The following is a 19,084-nucleotide window of genomic DNA, read 5'->3' as shown; positions in this document are numbered from 1 at the left end:
AATTTTGTTCTTCTATAACTCAAACATGGTGTCAACGTCTGACATGTTCGACTTATCATCATGTATTGCAGCTTCTTGTTTTACCTGTTCTTGTTGTTATACACTGACGAGTTACCTGTGACGCATAATGACCCTCTCTGTATGACAGCTTTTCAGCCTACCCTGTCCTGAGCCAGTCTTACTGACTCTCACACACCTACCTCCATTGTCCTAGTTACTGTAGCAATCCATCTCATCCTAGGTCTTCCTCTCCTGAGCTGTCCCTCCACCTTTCCGTGCATGATTATCCTTCTCTAAAAATCGGTCTCTTCTGGCCACAGACCCAAAATATGTGAGATGGAGCTTCCTGTGACGCATAATGACCCTCTCTGTATGACAGCTTTTCAGCCTACCCTGTCCTGAGCCAGTCTTACTGACTCTCACACACCTACCTCCATTGTCCTAGTTACTGTAGCAATCCATCTCATCCTAGGTCTTCCTCTCCTGAGCTGTCCCTCCACCTTTCCGTGCATGATTATCCTTCTCTAAAAATCGGTCTCTTCTGGCCACAGACCCAAAATATGTGAGATGGAGCTTCAAAACCTTAGCCTTCAAGGAGAATCTTGGCATTACCTTCTGCAAGATAGACCTATTTGTTTTCTTGGCAGTCCATGGTATGTTCAAGACTCTTCTCCAGCAACACAACTCAAAGACATTGATTCTTCTTCTGTCATCCTTAGTCATTGTTCAGCTCTCTGATGCATAGCAAGTAATTTTGAAGACCATGACCTGTATCAGGCACACGTTAGTCTCTAGACTGGCATCGTTGCTTCTCAGTACTCTGAAAAGTTCCCTGACAGCAGATTTTCCCAGTGCTATCCGTCTTTTGATTCCAGGACTGCTGGTGCCAATAGTGTTAACTGTGGAGCCGAGCTAATCTCAAACTTTTCTTAATCCATCATAGTGCTGCCAATTGGTCCAGTCATGAGCATCTTTGTCTTCTTGATGTTGAGCTTAAATCCATATTAAAGACTACAGTCCTTAACCTTCTGCAGTAAGCACTTCAGGTCCTCCTCAGTTCCAGCAACCAAGGTTGTGTCATCTGCATAATGTAGATTGTTGATGAGTCTTCCTCCAATCCTGATGCCACATTCCTCCTCAAAAAGCCCTGCCTCCCGAATGATCTGTTCTACATATTGATTGAAAAGTTATGGTGACAGGACACATCCCTTTCCTGATTTTGAACCATGCAGTGTTTCCCTGCTCTGTTCTGAGAACTGCTTTCTGGTCCAAGCATAGGTTTCTCATAAGCACAATCAAGTGTTCTGTGATTCCCATTCTCCTCAAGGTTAACGACAATTTGTTGTGTTCCACACAGTGAAATGCCTTTGCATAGTCAATTAAATACAGATAAATATCCCTCTGTTATTCTTTCTGCCAAGATTCATCTGACATTGACAATAACGTCTCTAGTGGAATGGCCTCCTTTAAACCCCGGTTTTATTTCTGGTAGTTCTCTGTTTTTCCTACAGTTTCTAAAAGTTTAATTATTTTATCTGCTCTGTATTATATTTATTTTTTCCTTTTTTATTATGTATTCATTAAATTCTTCATATCTCTTGTTTATCCTGTGAAAACACACAGTCATAATTATTCTGAATTCCCTCTAAGAGAATTCTGCCAGCCTTTCTTCCTCTGGTAGATCCTCTGATTCTGTATTTTGATCACTTTGGGGGGATAACATCTTATTTTGGTTTTTTACTGGGTTTTGAAGTCATCTATTGCTTCCAAAACATTGTGGTGATGGTGTTATTATAGATTTTTTTTAATCCTCATTTCTTCTGGGGTGTGTGTGTGTGTGTGTGTGTGTGTGTGTGTGTGAGATAGCTGATGGATTTTCTGTCTGGTTATCTGTTCATTGTCTATGCAATATTGTTGGTTTGTGGGATGGTGATTGACATCTGGTGTTGGACAAGTGGGATACATGCTGAACATTACTCTGATGGAATATGTGGGCACTCTAGACCAGTGTGTTGTTAGAGTCTATGATGAGAGTGTAGGAATAGGCCCACTGAATGGGTTAGTGAATTGTTACCCTTCCCTGCTGCCCTTGGATGCAAAGGGTCTTTGTGTTTCTGCTTACTATGTCACTGAATTTCTAAGTCTTTGACCCTCTGTAAAAGAGTCTCACTTCTGTTCAGTGATTCTCTGTGTTATTGTACCCTTGGGAGTTTGTGGTTAGCTGTGCTGCCACCCCAAAGAGAGGTGACCTGAATCCTCTGGCCACTCCATGAAAGAAAGCTAGACAATCTCCTCCAGTAGTATCTATAGCATCTGAGAACCTATTGCTGACCCAGCTGTGAGCCAGTTCCACCCAGAGAGCATAAAATAACAACTCATCTTTAAATTTTTCACCTGTGGCCTAAGGTAAGTGCAGCTGAGGGTTATAGGACTGGTCTTGGGTCTTGTCATGGTCAGATATAGGGCATGACTGAGAGGTAGGTTCTCAGAGGTTGGCCAGGCTATTGTATGCTAGTATTTGGTGAGGTATGAGTACCGCGTGACGTTTAAGTACCTGATGCAGTGAATCTGATGAGATGTGAGTATTTGGTGAGGTATGAGTATTTGTATTACTCTGGCAGCATCTACCTGTGCTCATGGATCACAGTTTGTTCCACAGAGTGTGAATTTCAGATGAGGTCTGTAGGTATAACTTTTGTGTTAAGGACGTGCTCTCTCAATTGTATGTAAATCTTCATCCTCTACAACATGCACTGCCCTAAGGTACCAACTTTAGATTAAATTTACTGGGGTCCTGCCCCCGTGTCATCACAGGACTTCTTCCAGGCTCAATACAGCTTTAGCCTGTTTGCTGTGGGGAAGTATCAATCATTCTGAGCAGTTTGTCCAACTCATTCTGATGGGAATTTGCTCTGCCAGATATTCATTAGTGATGTGAAGATGAGATATATTTTGTGTAGTGGTGGTTTAGTACTGGTAGGCCAAGTCCTTCTTTTGTTACCTTCTTTTCTTGTGAGACCTCGAATGGGCCTGGAATCCTGCATTTCTGTTTATTTGGTCCTTACTTTTGCTTCCACTCTCCTATGTCTGACTTATTTCTCAATAATTTCCCTCTGAATTCACGGTACTTGATTTATTTTATGTGTGTGGGCTTCCCTTCCTTTTTGTGTCCTCATGGAAGAGAGACAGTTTTGCCAGTCTGACTAGTTCACAATCCTATGCAATAACTCCATCCCCCCCCCCTTTATTTTATACTTTTAACTGTTTTTGTGAATCTGGTCTTTGATCATTGGCATTCTGTGCTTCAAACCTATTCTTAAGATGATCTTAAATTCAGGTGCAATATACTTAAGATCATATTTTGCTTCTCATTGACTTGTTTTAAATACTTTCTCTTCAAGTTGAACTTTATTGTAAGGTGCCATTGAATTGCATGCAACTCTTAGCTACCCTATGCACAATAGCTCCGAAGCTTGCTCTATCCTGGGCCAATCTCCCTGTCTCTGACACAGCTACTCTCATTACCCCAATTACTGTGTCAATCCATCTAATGCAAGGTCTTTCTCTCCTGCACTACACATGAATAAATTAAGGTTTGTTTCACAGTCAGTACCTGGCATGGTTTTGACTGTTTATATTGAGCTTCTCCAACAATTCCTTCCATAGATGTAGTCAGTCTGATTACTATGAATTCCATTTGATGAGCTCCATGTGTAAAATTGTGTTTTATTAAGAAAAGACATTTGTGATGAATAAACCATTGAACATGTAAGATTCAGTCAATCTATTTTAGGCCTCATCTCTGTCATTAAGTCCATATTTTCTTTATTCTAGTTAGTATCTTCTACAGGTGACTTAAAAAAATAAAAATGACTTTTACTTGAGTACTTGAGAAACTTACATCTTTCTCATGTAAAAGTATGGAGTGTCATAGGTTGGAGGTGATATGAAAACACTCATAAATTAATTTCTAGACAATCTAAGCTCTGCCATGCCTAATGTGATCCTTATCTTTAGGGTCTAAAACATTAACTGCATTCTAGGTAGCAAGATAGAGGAAAGGAAGAAGCAAAAGACACAAAGTGTAGGCTCCAGCAGGTTTATAAGATAGATTCTTAGAAGCTGCCACATGACACTTTAACTTATGCTACATTAGCTTAATTACAAGGGCACATGCAGGGAGACTTAGGGATGTAGTTTATTCTGAAAAGCCACATTCCTAGATAAAAGTACAATTTACCTGGATAGTGGGAGCTAAGGGTCTTAAGGTAGGTATCAGGCTTTAAAAGAATGGATATTAAGAATAGTCTTTGCCACAAAACTTTTTATGCAAGCTATTTTGTTACCCTTATGTGTCATACAGTTATTATCTACTTGTATATGATTGCATATCATATAATTACATGTATATGTGTATGTATATGTATATGTATATGTATATGTATATGTACATACAAATATAGTGGCCATTATGGGAAAAGACAATATGAGATGAGATAATGTTTGAAAGAAGTCATTTAGGACAGTATACCTCAAATTTAAACCCCAATAATTTGCTTCACACGCTTTGGGACTCTGGGCAAGAAATTTTACTTCCCGTAACCTCAGTTTCCTATCTGTGAAGTAATTTTACCATGAATATTGTTGTTGTTTCATACTGTCAAGTCAAAACTGACCCATAGCTGACACTCCAGCAGGTTTTCAGAGGCAGTAAATCATACAGGAGGAGATTACCCATCCTTCTCTCATGAAGCAGCTGGTAAATTCAAAATGGTTCTTTTCATTATAGTCAAATAGATTTGAGATACAATAATTTTGGGCCAAAGGGTGCACAGCATTAATAATATCTTTATAATTATTCCCTACAGAAACACTTGGTTGTGGAAAACATTTACTGTTAAGTTAACAGAAAAACTTGCCTGGCCAGTACCTTGTGACCAACTGCAATAAACTGAATGGCGTGCACTTTTGACCAGTCACATAATCCCACTTAAAGGTTGTGCACCAGCTCACGCGAAATTATCATTTTTAGACATCTGGCCTTTGGCTCTGCTGGATGATCTTTCAGCTAATTATGAATTTTGTAACATTTAGTTCTCATTCCAATAATACAAGCATACACCTTTTCACCTGCTTGATTGAAAGACCATTTTTACTTTGAATGAATAATTCTCCAATTCAAATCATCTCTATCCTTTAACAAACTTCATTAGTTTTAATTTAAGCAGAGTCCATGATGCTTCTCTATGACATGTTGCTTTTTGTAAAGACCTTAAAATAAGGAGATTTGAGATTTAAACCTGATGACCAGGGACAATTCACTTACTGATTTCTCTCTTTCTCTCTCTCTCATCTCTCCTCCCCACCCCCCGCCCCATTTACTCTTACTTTGCACTATAGTATCAATGTTCCTGAGATAATGAGGAAGGATCAGAAAGACTACTCACGTATCGCTAGTGGTAAGAATATGCTGCAATCTCTAAGAAACACAGTGGTTTGAATCCACTGGCTCTGCAGAAGAGGGATGAGCAATCTTCCGTGTGATTACTGCCTCTGAAAACCTGCTGGAATGTCAGCTATGGGTTGATTCAGACTCAATGGCACACAGCAACTCATCATTACCCCTGGCCTCTATCCACTCTAGTTTTGATGACAAAAACATGTCTCTAATCCACTGCACTTTCTGAAAAGTCACTTATAATAAGCAAGTGATATTTTAGCAGGAAAACTTCCCTGACTTTGTACCTTTACTCTTGTTATGTACTGTAGAGTCAGAACTGACCCATAGCTGACACTCCGGTGAGTTTTCAGAGGCAGTTAATCTCACAGGACTAGATTGACCATCCTTTTCCCGAGGAGCTGCTGGTGGCCCAGAACTACATCGCATTCCTTTGCGATTACAGTGCAGCTTCTTGCCACTAGGCTACAAGAGCTTTACTCTTAGAACCTCATAATTATTTTCACGAAGTAATTGAACCCACAGAACATATATCTTATATACTTGAGCGTATAGCTCCACTCAGTGGCCAGTATGATTCATAGACCTAAGAGTGGTTTTCCTTAATCCAGTGACAAAATAGATGCTACGTCTTTCTCCTGATTCTGGTACACTATTTCCTGAAATTGCAGTAGAATCATAATCTAAATATTAAAGAGTTGACACTTAGACTAAGCTCGGGGATAAATGAACTCCTAACTCCAACATTGCCCCCAAGATATGGATGACATAGAAGACCTGATCTCAAATGTTCAGGAGAGCTCTTTTTTTCTCTCATTAGGCACCATTTTTTGACAACAGTAATTAGTCCAAGGTATAGAAATCAAAGGGGATAAAAGAGGAGCCAGTGGTAGAAGAGACCTTTAAAGTAAGGAAGGTGGGGGTGAAATTCAGACATAACATGCAAAGTTAGTTCATAGGAAGAAGCTTTTTTGGAGGCTTTGTTTTAATATGAAGAATAAATAAGCTCATGGGTAATACTACCTACATGTAGATAATTACTCTTAATATTTTGGTGCGGTTTTTTTATATGCATAAAATCTACATAAACAAGTTTTTTTTGGATTAATAGACAAAATGAAAGATAAGTTTCAAGCCTAACTGATCAATCTAATATCTAATAATTATTTGTTAATTTTTGACAGAAAAAGTAGTATTTATACAAGAATAAAATTTCCAAGTTTATGAAGGTATAGAAAATGAAAAATAAACCTTGTTTTTTCCAGACCCCCAGTTTTCCTCTTCAGAGACAATATCACTTAGCATTAAGGGCTATTATTCAATAAAATATTAAATATAAATAAAATAATCTTCGACTTCATTACATATTTTTAAAGGTATTTTTATTTATTCATTGTTGCACATTTTCTCCTTCCTTTCCCTCTCCCTACCCCAGCCCATTGTGTAATGCACCCCTTCTTCCAGATTGTTGTCATACATAGAATGCATAGTCATATATTTCTTTCAGATAGTTATTTCCTTTATCTGTTTTAATGCAGTGTTCATGATCTATCTATTCTTTCCCTGCCCACACCCCTCATGTCTGTCCTATTTTATAACAGTAATGTTATGCAATATTTGTCATTTAGTGACTAAGATATTTCACTTAGCATAATATCTTCAAGGTGCCCCCATGTTGTGTAATGTTTTAATAGTTCATTGTTTTTCAATGCTGCGTAGTATTCCACTGTATGGATGTACTACAGTTTTCCTATCCATTCATTTGTTGATGGGCACTTGCATTGCTTCCATCTCTCTGCTATTGTGAATAATGCAGCAATAAATGTGGATGTTAATACATCTTTTGAGTCGTGACTCTGGTTTCTTTAGGGTATATTCTCAGTAGTGAAATTGCTGGGTCAAATGGTATTCCTATTTCCAACTCTTTGAGAAAGCACCAGACTGCCTTCCGTACATTCCCACCAGCAGTGAATAAGAGTTCCAATCTCTCCACAACCTTGCCTGCATTTGTTGTTTGCTACCCTGTTGAGCTTTGCTATTGTTGCTGGGGTGAGATTTTATCTCATAATTGTTTTAAATGTTTCTTTTTTATGCAGATTCCTTCCCGTTCCTTCACTACAATTTTGTTTCATCCAATTATTCCCATACACTATGTTTTAGAAAATTAATCTGCATTGGACTATGTCCACCATAACCCGGTCTTTTCAGGTCCCCACTGAATCTTTACATTTTCTTTACCCCCTTCCTCCACCCACCAAATTGTGCAATCCTGTGATTTCCCCCCTACCTATCCTCAGGCATCTGCTCATCCATCAGATGTACAGTGCTCTTCTCCAACACCACAACTCAAAGGCATCAATTCTTCTTCTGTAATCCTTATTCATTGTCCAGCTCTCAGATGCATAGCAAGTGATCAAAAAAACTGAATCAGGCTCACCTTAGTCCTCCAACTAATGTCTTTGCTCCTCAATAATTTGGAGGAGGCCCTGACTGCAGACTTTCTCCATGCAATGTTGTTGTTGTTGTTGTTATGTGCCATTGTGTCACCTATGCACAACAGCTCTAAAACCTGCTATGTCCTGAGCCAGTCTCCTGACTCCAACACACATAACTCCATTGCTCCAGTTACTATATCAATACATCAGATGGGGTCTTCTTCTCCTGCACTGTCCCTTCACTCTTCCAAATATGATGTCCTTCTCCATGGACTGGTCCCTCCAGGCTATGTGCCCAAGTATGTGAGACAGAGCTTCAATATCCTAGCCTCCAAGGAGAAACTTGGCATCAACCTCTGCAAGATAGACCTATTTGTTTTCTTGGCAGTCCATGGTTCAAGACTCTTCTCCAGCACCACAACTCAAAGACATTGATTCTTCTTCTTCTGTCATCCTTAGTCATTGTTCAGCTCTCTGATACATAGCAAGTCATTGTGAAGACCATGACCTTATCAGGCACACCTTACTCTCTAGATTGGCATCATCGTTTCTCAGTACTCTGGACATATCCCTGACAACAGATTTTCCCAGTGTAATTCATCTTTCGATTTCTCATCTTCTAGTGCCAAGAATATTGATTGTGAATACAAGCAAGCTGAAGTTGTTAACAATCTCAATCTCTTTCCATCTATCATGGTACTGCCAATTGGCCTAGGGGTGAGCATCTTTGTCTTCTTGATGTTAAACTTTAATCCATATTGAAGACAACAGTTCCTGACCTTCTTCAGCAAGCACTTTTGATTTCCTGACTGCTGATATCAAGGATGTTAATTATGGATCCAAGTAAGATGAAGTTGTTGACACTTTTAATCTCTTCTCCATCCACCAGGATGTTGCCTATTGGTGCAGTGATAAGAATCTTTGTCTTCTTAAACTTGAGATGCAATCCATCTTGAAGCTGTGTTCTTTGACATTTTGTAACAATTGCTTCAAGTACACTTAAGTAGATCAATGAAGAAGATAAAACCAACAGATACAGACTTACATAAATATGCCAATTTTTGACAAAGATAGGAAAAGCAACATAATGGTAAAGGGATAGTTTATCAATGCATACATAGCTTATATATGCATATATCGCTTAAAATGAACTTTGATTTAAAGCTTATATACACAAATTAATTAAAAATAGATTATTTTAAGTGGGAGGTGGGTGAAAGAAGACAAAGTAGAAAGAACACACCAGGGTCAAAAATAGTACAGCCATACTAGGTAACAGTTGAGAAGTGTCTTATAAATTTAACTATGAAGTTATCATACAATCCAGCAATTGCACTTTGGGGAATTTTCCTAGAAAATGAAAATTTGTATTCTCACAAAAACTTGTACACAAAGTTTTGTCAAATTTATTTCTAATCACGTTAATGAGAAAAAAGTCAGCAATCCTTCAATGGTTAAACAAATTAGAATTCCCCTATATCATAGATTAAAAACACACAATTCATTGCTGTCAAGTTGGAACTGACTCATCATTGAATTTCCAGTGGGCTTTCAAGAGTCTATAAATCACATGGAGGAGATTGTCCATCTTTCTCTGAGGAGTCACTGATGAATTAGAACCACCAGAGAATTTCTGCCTTAGGGATAGCAGTATAATTCCCTATAGACTATACCATCAGAGATCCCTATCATAGAATAGTACTCAACAATAAGAGGAATAAACTTTGATGCATGCTTTGATGCATGATTGGATGCTTGGATACTTGGATGAATCTCCAGGGAATTATGCTCAGGGAAAGAAGCCAGTCTAGAAATGTTACATTCTGTATGAATCTATTTGTAATTAGATTTTTCTTTTCATAAAATACACACAGTATGAAATATGATATTCTCATATATTTTGGGAATTTCTTTTAGGTTTACTGATTATTTTCCATTCATGTACCCATACTTAACTGTTCATTTTGAAAAAAAGTTCATATCTTGGTAGGGCTAATTCCCTCTTATTACTCATTATCAGAAATTTTATTTCTTGGAGTAATCATGTATGTAAATAAGGTTAACGTTTGACTCCTTTACAACTTTATTGCCTCTTTCATCTTTGTGTTGTCCAGGATGAAAAAAGAACACTGATGATGACCATATTTGCCTTCATTCAAACTTTAATGGGAAATATTTCATCATTGAGGATGGAAAATCTCTTCTTACTTGGATCCACAATTAACACCCCTGGTACCAGATGTCATGAAATCAGGAGACACATTGCACTGGGAAAATCTGGAGGTAAGAATCTTTCAAATTTTTGAGGAGTAATGAGGTCAGTTGGAGGACTAAGGTGAGTCTGATTCAGATCATGGTCTTTCTGATCACTTGCTATGAATCTGAGAGCTGGACAATCAATAAGGATAATGAAAGAAGAATTAATGCCACATCTGATTAACTGCCAAAGGAACAAGCAAATATGTCTCAAAGAGGGTGCAGCTGGAATGCTCTTTGGAGACAAAGATGATAAAGCTTCACCTCACATACTTTGGGCATGTTGCTAGAAGGGCTATTCCTTGGAGAGGGACATGCTGCTCAGAAAGGTGAAGAGTTGATGAAGTAAAGGAAGACCCTTGGCCAGATGGATTGACATAATGACTGCTGCAATGGGCTCTAGTGTGTCAGGAAGTGTGAGAATGGCATACGATAGAAAAGGGTTTAGGTCTTTTGTTCATAGGGTTGCTACGAGTTGTACTCAACTTGATGTCATCTAAGAAAAACATGTTTACACAAAGTCATGCAGTTCAAATCCATTAGATGCTGTGTGAGAAAAAGATGGATACTCTACTCTCAGTCAATTTTAAGTCACTAAAAACCGGCTGGAGAATCAGCTATGAGTTGGTTCTGACTCTATGGCACATAACAACAACACAACACTTATATATCTAGCTAAATATATGTATAGCAAGAAAACAAAGATTCTCACCACTGCGCCAATTGGCAGCATTATGATAGATGGTGAAGAGACTGAGATTGTTAGCAGCTTTAGTGTGCTTGGCTCCACAATCAGCATTTTTGGTACCAGCAGCCAGGAAATTAAAAGATGAATTGCACTGAGAAAGTCTCCTGTCAGAGATTTCTCCAAAGTATTAAAGAGCAATGACATCAGTCTGAAGACTAAGGTGCGCTTGATCCAGGCCATCATCTTCGCAATTACTTGCTATGCATCAGAAACCTGGACAATGGCTAGGTATGATAGAAGGAGAATTGATGCCTTTGAGCTTTGGTGCTGGAGAAGAGAATTGAATATACCATGGACTGTTAAGAAAACAAATAGGTTTGTCCTAGAGAGGGTGAAGCCAGGCTGCTCCTTGGAGGCAAGGATTTTGAAGCTTACATATTGTAAGGAGTGACCAGTCCTTGGAGAGGGACATCATGCTTGTGAGGGACAGGGCAAGAGAGTAAGACACTCTATAAGATGAATTGATTTAATCACTGGGGAAATTGGGGTAGGTATATCAGAGACAATAGTATTGACACAGGATAAAGCAGGGTTTAGGGCTGTTATACCTAGGGTTGCTATGAGTCACAGGTGACTCGATGACAAATAACAACAACAACTATATATATATATCTGAGATACATATAATCTATAGATATCTATAATCTATATCTATAATTTATATATATCTCTAATATATATTCTCTATCTCAATATATAAATATATAGATTTATATATCAATATATCTATAAATATCTATAAACATATCTATCTATCTATCTCTATCTCTATCTATGTCATCTATGTCTATAAGAGAGAAAGAGAGAGGGAGAGGGAGGGAGGGAGAGAGAGAGAGAGAGAGAGAGAGAGAGAGAGAGAGAGAGAGAGAGAGAGAGAGAGAGAATGTTCTGGTGGCCTAGTGGCAAGAAGCTGCACTGCAATTCTGAAGGCATGTGGTTCGAGGCCACCACCTGCTTTGGGGAAGAAAGATGGGCAATCTCATCCTGTGGGATTAACTGCCTCTGAAAACCCACCAGAGAGTTAGCTAGGAGTCGATTCTTACTCTGTGGTGCACAACAAAAAAAACCCAACAACAACAACAGCGCGCGCGCACACACACACACACACACACACACACACACACACATCTCTTATTTACCCTTCACCAGATTTCTGTGGCTATAAATGTTTAGGGGAAGAGAATGCACATTTTCTCTGGAAAAGTAGCATGTTAATTTAAACTGCTGATCTTTCACTTAGCAGTCTAATAAACTACACATTACAGAGCTCTCGTAGCCCAGTGACAAGAAATTGTGCTGCAATCCTAAAGGCACATGGTTTGAGGCCACCAGCTGCTCTGCAGGAGAAAGATGGGACTATGTCATCCCTTTCAATTTACTGCCTCTGAAAACCTGCCATAGGGCCAGGTATGGGTAGGTTCTGCCTCTACAGTATACAACAACATGTCACAGGGGTTCATATTATATAGGCACACACAAAGACACACAAGCTCTGATCACTTAGGGTAAATAGTTGGGCTGTCAACCTAGAAGGAGATGATTCAAATCCTCTGGAGCTATGTTATGACTTCAAATCAGATGATTCAAATCCTCTGGAGCTAGTTCTGACTTCATACAAGAATAAAAACTATACACACAACACACACACACACACACACACACACACACACACACATATTGGAGGCAAGGATTCTGATTTTTTTTGTCTGGCATACTTTGGGCATGTTGCAAAGAGGGACTGTTCCTTGGAGAGGGACATCATGCTTGGAAGTGCGGAAGGATGGATAAAGAGAGGGAGACCATCGATGAGATGAATTGATACAGTGACTTGGGTAATGAGGGTAGGTGTGTCAGAGACAGTAAAGTTGGCACAGGATAGAGCAGGTTTTTGGGTTGTTGTACATAGTGTCACTATGAGTTGCAAGTGACTTGATGGCACATAACAACAAAAACAACATACACACATATACATACATAATGCATATGTGTGTATAATGGAATTATATACACAGTATTATAATGGAATGTACCGAGAGCTGGAATTGGAGAATAAAAATAGGGAAAACTCACACTGCATTTATAAAAAACAAATTTAAAATTCGAGTCACAATATTGAAAGATGCTATGGGCAATACATTGAATGACCAAGACTACACCCAACAAAGATGGAGGGAATACACAGAATAACTGTACCAAAAAGAATTCATTGACACTGAAAAATTTCAGGAAGTAACATATGAATAGGAGCCAGTGATAATGAAGGAGGAAGTGGAAGCTTCATTTAAAACATTGGCAGAATATAAGGCCCCAGGAATTGGTGGGATACTAATTGACTTATTTCAATTAACAATTGCAGCCTTGGATGCACTCACAAGTCTATGCAAGGAAATTTGGAGGACGCTATCTGGCTAATGGATTTGAAGAGGTTCATATTTGTTCCCATTCCCAAGAAAGGTGATCCAACAATATGTGGAATCTATCAAACAATATAATTAATATTGCATGCTAACAAAATATTGTTGAAGATAATTTAAAATTGCCTAGAACAATACATAGATAGCAAACTGCCAGAAGTTCAAGCAGAATTTAGACGAGGCTGTGGCAGTAGGGATATCATTGTTGATGTCAGATAGATTCTGGATGAAAATAAAAAATACCAGAAGAATGTCTGTTTGTGTTTTATTGATTGTACAAAGGCATTTGATTGTGTGGATCATAAAAAGTTGTGGCTGACATTGAGAAGAATGGGAATCCCAGAGCACTTAATTGTGCTCATGAGGAACCTATGCCTAGACTAGGAGGTTATTATGTGAACGGAGTTGGGTAACACTACATGGTTAAAAATTAAGAAGGTACTGCATCAGGGTTGTATTCTTTCTCCATATCTATTGAATCTGCACGCTGAGCAAATTATTCAAGAAGCTGGACTCCATGAGGAGGAATGTGGAATCAAGATTGGAGGGAGATTAATCAATAAACTGTATTATACAGACAACACAAGCTTGCTTGCTGAATGTGAGAAAGATCTGAAGCACTTGTAGCAGAAGATCAAGGAATGCAGCCTTCCATATGGATTGCATCTCAATGTCAAGAAAACAAAGATTGTTACCATTAGACCAATAGGCAGCATCATGGTGGATGCAGAAAAGATTCAAATAATCAACAACTTCTTCTTACTTGGAACCACAATTAACACCTTTGGTACCTCCAGTCAGTCAGATGCATTGCACTGGGAAAGTAGGCAGTTATGGACTTCTCCAAATTATTGAGGAGTAATGATGTCAGTTTGAGAACTAAGGTGCCTTTGATTCAGGCCATATGCTTTCTGATCACTTGCTCTGCATCTGAGAGCTGAACAATGAACAAGGCTGACAGAAGAAGAATTGATGCCTTTGGGCTGTGGTGTTGAAGAAGAGCACTGAATATGTGATGGACTCCCAAGAGAAAAACAAATATGTCTTGAACACTGCGCAGGCGGATTGCTCTTTAGAGGCAAGAATGATGAGGCTTCACCTCACATGCTTTGGGCATGTTACCAGGAGAGGCTAGTCCTTGAAGAAAGAAGGACATGATGCCCAGTAGGGTGAAGGGTTTATGAAGGAGAGGAAGACCTTTGACCAGGTGGATTGACACAATGACTGCTGCAATGGGCACTAGTATGTCAGGAAGTATGAAGATGGCACAGGAGAGGACAGGGTACAGATTTATTGCTCATAGGGTTGTAATGAGTCATACTCATATACACACACACAAATACTCATACACACACACACACACACGCAAACAAAATAGTGCTGAGAATCATCATAAAACAACTACAACAATATATTGACAAAGAACTGCCAGAAGTTCAGGCTAGGTTTATAAGTAGCTGTGCTGCCAGGGATATTATTTTTTTTATGTCAGACAGATCTTATTGGAAAGCAGAAAATACCAAAAGCATGTCTGTGCTTTATTGACTACGCAAATGTATTTGACTGTGTAGATAATGATAAACTGTGGTTAACATTGAGAAAAATGGAAATTTCAAAACATTTAATTTTCCTAATATGAAACCTTTACCTAAACTAAGAACCTGTTGTCTGAACAGAGCAAAGAAACACTGCACAGTTTAAAATCAAGAAAGAAGTGTGTAAAATAGGTATCCTTTCTCTATCCCTATTCAATATGTATCCTGAGCAAATCTGTCAAAAAGCTGGACTGTATGAAGTTGTAAGTGGCATAAGCAAAGGAGGAAGACTTACAACAACCTGCATTATGTAGATGACATAGCATTGCTTGCCGAAAATAGGACTTTAAAAGCTTGCTGCAGAAAATCAAAGACTATAATCTCCAGTATGGGTTGTATCACAAAATTAAGAAGACGACAAAAATCATCACCACTGTACCAATAAGAAACATCATGATGGATGAAAGATTGACATTTTCAATTATTTCTTCTTAATATGATCAACAAAATTGGCACCAGTGGTCAAGAAATCAACAGATGGACAGGACTGAGGCATCCCTGGGGTTATAGGTCCCTTCATCTAGGCATCCTTGCCTCTGAAGCTATGGATCCATCCCAGGGGCCAAACAGGACAATAGACTTCAGTATACAGAATTTCAAGTAGAGAAAAACAATGTTTTAGCTCTCTGTAACAGAGGGATAATCTGTGAGCCTCTGCATACAAGTTGCCCAAGCAGCCAGTCCTGATCTCTAGCCACACCAGAGACAAAGGAGGACATGAAACTGTGGAGACAAAATGAAGGGAGGTGAAGATCTCTGCCAAGAGCAAGCACTCTATAACACTTGTGGGGAGACAGGACTGAGGCATCCCTGGGGCTATAGGTTCCTCCACGCCTCCATGGCTGCAGGGTCATCCCAGGGGCCAAATAGGAAAATAGACTTTAGTTTACAAGATTTGAAGCAGAGGGAAAATTTCTATAACTCTTTGCGAGAGAGAGGGGGCTGATTTGAGACACCCTGCATGTAAGCTGATTGAGCTAGCAACCCTGATGTCTAATCTTGTGCCACTTCAGAGTCAAAGGAAGACATTAAGCTCTGTGAGAAAAGGCACATGAGAAACTGCTTGAGTAGAGCATTCATACCACTCAGGCACTTCATACATGAAAGAGGCCTATAGACTTGGTGTCAGGCGTCTACTTCAAGATGAGATTCCTACAGGGCTGCAATTCAGAACAGAGTAAAGGACTTTGGAAAAGATAAATTTTCTCTGAAAGTAATTATAGTAGAGTGAGTAGCCCATCACAATATAAAGGCAAGAACCAGCACCACCTTTGACAGACACAATAGAAACAATCTAACATTTATCATGAAAAACTTCACATAATGTCAAGAAGGCAACAGGCAACTTCAAACACTGTGAAAAAACAAATTAACCCTTCTAAAAAAAGAAAAAAGTAGAGAATATCAGAGACCTCATGAATACCCCAGAGTCAAAAAGGCAGATGATATATGTTGATAGGGAGACCTTTGAATAGTTAAGAATGAAAGTACAAATGATGGAACCAACAATGGAAGCCACAATTAAAGGGAATAACCTAGAGGTAGAGAACCAAAAAAAAAAATGATGAAGGGTTATTTGAACAGCTACAGAAGAAACTGCAAATGATGGAAGAAACAATGGAAACTAACAGGAAATCAAATTCTCCCAAGACATGTAGCCAAAAGAAATAAATTTATGAGAGGGAACTTGCATAGAGAAGAAAATGCAAAAAATAAAAATAAAATGGAGGAACAAGAAAGAAATGGAACACATAAATATTGACATACTAGGCATTGGAGAGATGAGATGGACTGGCATGGGGCAATTTGAGTCAGATGATCATATGACATATTACTCCAGAGATGAAAAGGGGAGAAAAAATGGGGTTGCTTTCATAGTTAAAAAAGTAATTTCCAGATCCATCTTGAAGTAATTTCTTGAAGTACAACATTGTGAGTGACAGGATAATATCCATAGGCTTACAAGGAAGTCCAGTGAATACCACTATCATTCAGATATATGCATCAACAACCGGAGCCGAAGAAGAAGAAATAGATAATTTCTACCAACATTTGCATTCAGAGATTGATCGAACATGCATGCAATCAAGATGCATTGATAATAATGGGTGACTGGAATGCAAAAGTCGGGAACAAAGAAGAAGATTCAGTAGTTGGAAAACATGAACTTGGTGACAGAAATGAAGGTGGAGATAGAATGATTGAACTTTGCACAATCAATGACTTATTCATTGCAAATACGTTTTATAAGAAACGTAAACGCATGTTATACACATGTATTTCACCTGATGGTATGCATAGGAATCAGATCTGTGGAAAGAACCTCTGGAGAAGCTCAATATCGGCTGTGAAAACCAGGCCAGGAGCTGATTGTGGAACAGACCACCAACTACTTATATGCAAGGTCAAGCTGAAGCTGAGGAAAATGAAACCAAATCCATGGGAACCGAAATAAGACTTTGAGTTCATCCCACCTGAATTCCAGAACCATCTCAGGAACAGGTTTGGGTCTTGCACGCTAATGAGTGAAGACCTAATAAGTTGTGGGAGGATATCAAATGTATCATTCAGGAAGAGTGCAAATGGTCATTACAAAGACAGAAGAGAGAAAAAAGACCAAAATGGATGTCAGAAGAAACTCTGAAGATTGCACTGGAGCGCAGAGAAGCCAAAGCACAAGGAAGAATTCAAGATATTAAAGAGCTGAAAAGAAGATTCCAAAAGGCACCATGGGATGACAAAGCAAAATATTACAATAAAATGTGCAAGGAGCTAGAGTCGGAAAATCAAAAGGGCCGAACTCATTCAGCATTTCTTAAGCTCAAGGAACTGAAGAACAAATTCAAACCTAGAGTTGCTATAATCAAGGATGCTTTAGGCAGAATATTAAATGATCCAGGAAGTATTAAAAGAAGATGGAAAGAATATACTGAGTCAATGTATCAAAAGAAACTGTCAGACACAGAAGAATGTAATGAAATAACATTTGAGCAAGAGCCAATGGTGATAAAGGAAGAAGTTGAAGCTGCTTTGAAGGAAATAGCAAAAAATAAGGCCCCAGGAATAGATGGTATACCAATTGACATAGTTCAGCTAACAGATGCTGCCCTGGATGTGCTCACCAAGTTGTGCCAAGAAATCTGGAGAACAACCACTTGGCCAACTGACTGGAAGAGATCTATATTTGTTCCCATTCCAAAGAAAGGTGACCCAACAGAGTGTGGGAACTATAGAACAATCTCATTGATTTAACACTCAAGCAAGATTCTACTGAAGATTATCCAAAAATGACTGGAACATCACATCAGCAGAGAACTGCCTGAAGCCCAGGCTGAGTTTAGAAGGGAACGTGGTACTAGGTATACTGTAGCTGATGTTAGATGGATCTTAGCTGAAAGCAGGGAATACCAGAAGAAGGTCTGTCTGTGTTTCCTTGATTATGCAAAGGCGTTTGACTGTGTGGATCATAACAAACTGTGACTGACTCTGAGAAGAATGGGAATCGCAGAACATTTAATTGTGCTAGTGCAAAACCTATACTTGGACCAAGAGGCAGTCGTCAGAACAGAGCAGGGCAACACTGCTTGGTTCAAAATTGGGAAGGATGTACGCCAGGGATATGTCCTGTCTCCATACCTTTTCAACCTGTATGCAGAACAGATCATCTGAAAGGCTGGGCTCTATGAGAAGTGTGGCGTCAGGATTGGTGGGATATCTATTAACAAGCTGTTCTACAGAGATGACACAACCTTGCTTGCTGAAACTGAGTAGGCCCTGAAATGCTTGCTGCAGAGGGTCCAGAACTGCCGCCTTCAGTATGAATTGAGGCTCAATCTCAAGAAAACAAAGATTCTCACCACTGGACCAATTGGCAGCATCAGGATGGATGGTGAAGAGATTGAGATTGTTAACAACTTTAGTCAACTTGGCTCTATAGTCAACACTCTTGGCACCAGTAGCCAGGAAATCAAAAAACGTTTTGCGATGGGAAAGTCTGCTGTTAGGGACCTCTCCAAGGTACTTAAGAGCAATGCTGTCACTCTGGAGACTAAGGTGTGTCTGATACAGGCTATGGTATTTTCTATCACTTGTTATGCATCAGAGAGTTGGACAATGACTAGGAAGGATAGAAGGAGAATTGATGCTTTTGAGCTGTGGTGCTGGAGAAGAGTATTGAA

Source organism: Elephantulus edwardii, unplaced genomic scaffold (assembly GCF_000299155.1).
Source record: "Elephantulus edwardii isolate Elephantulus edwardi_28Jun2011 unplaced genomic scaffold, EleEdw1.0 scaffold00083, whole genome shotgun sequence".
NCBI classification, from domain to species: domain Eukaryota; kingdom Metazoa; phylum Chordata; class Mammalia; order Macroscelidea; family Macroscelididae; genus Elephantulus; species Elephantulus edwardii.
The sequence above is the reverse complement of the archived record's forward strand: the minus strand, read 5'-3'. Positions refer to the sequence as shown.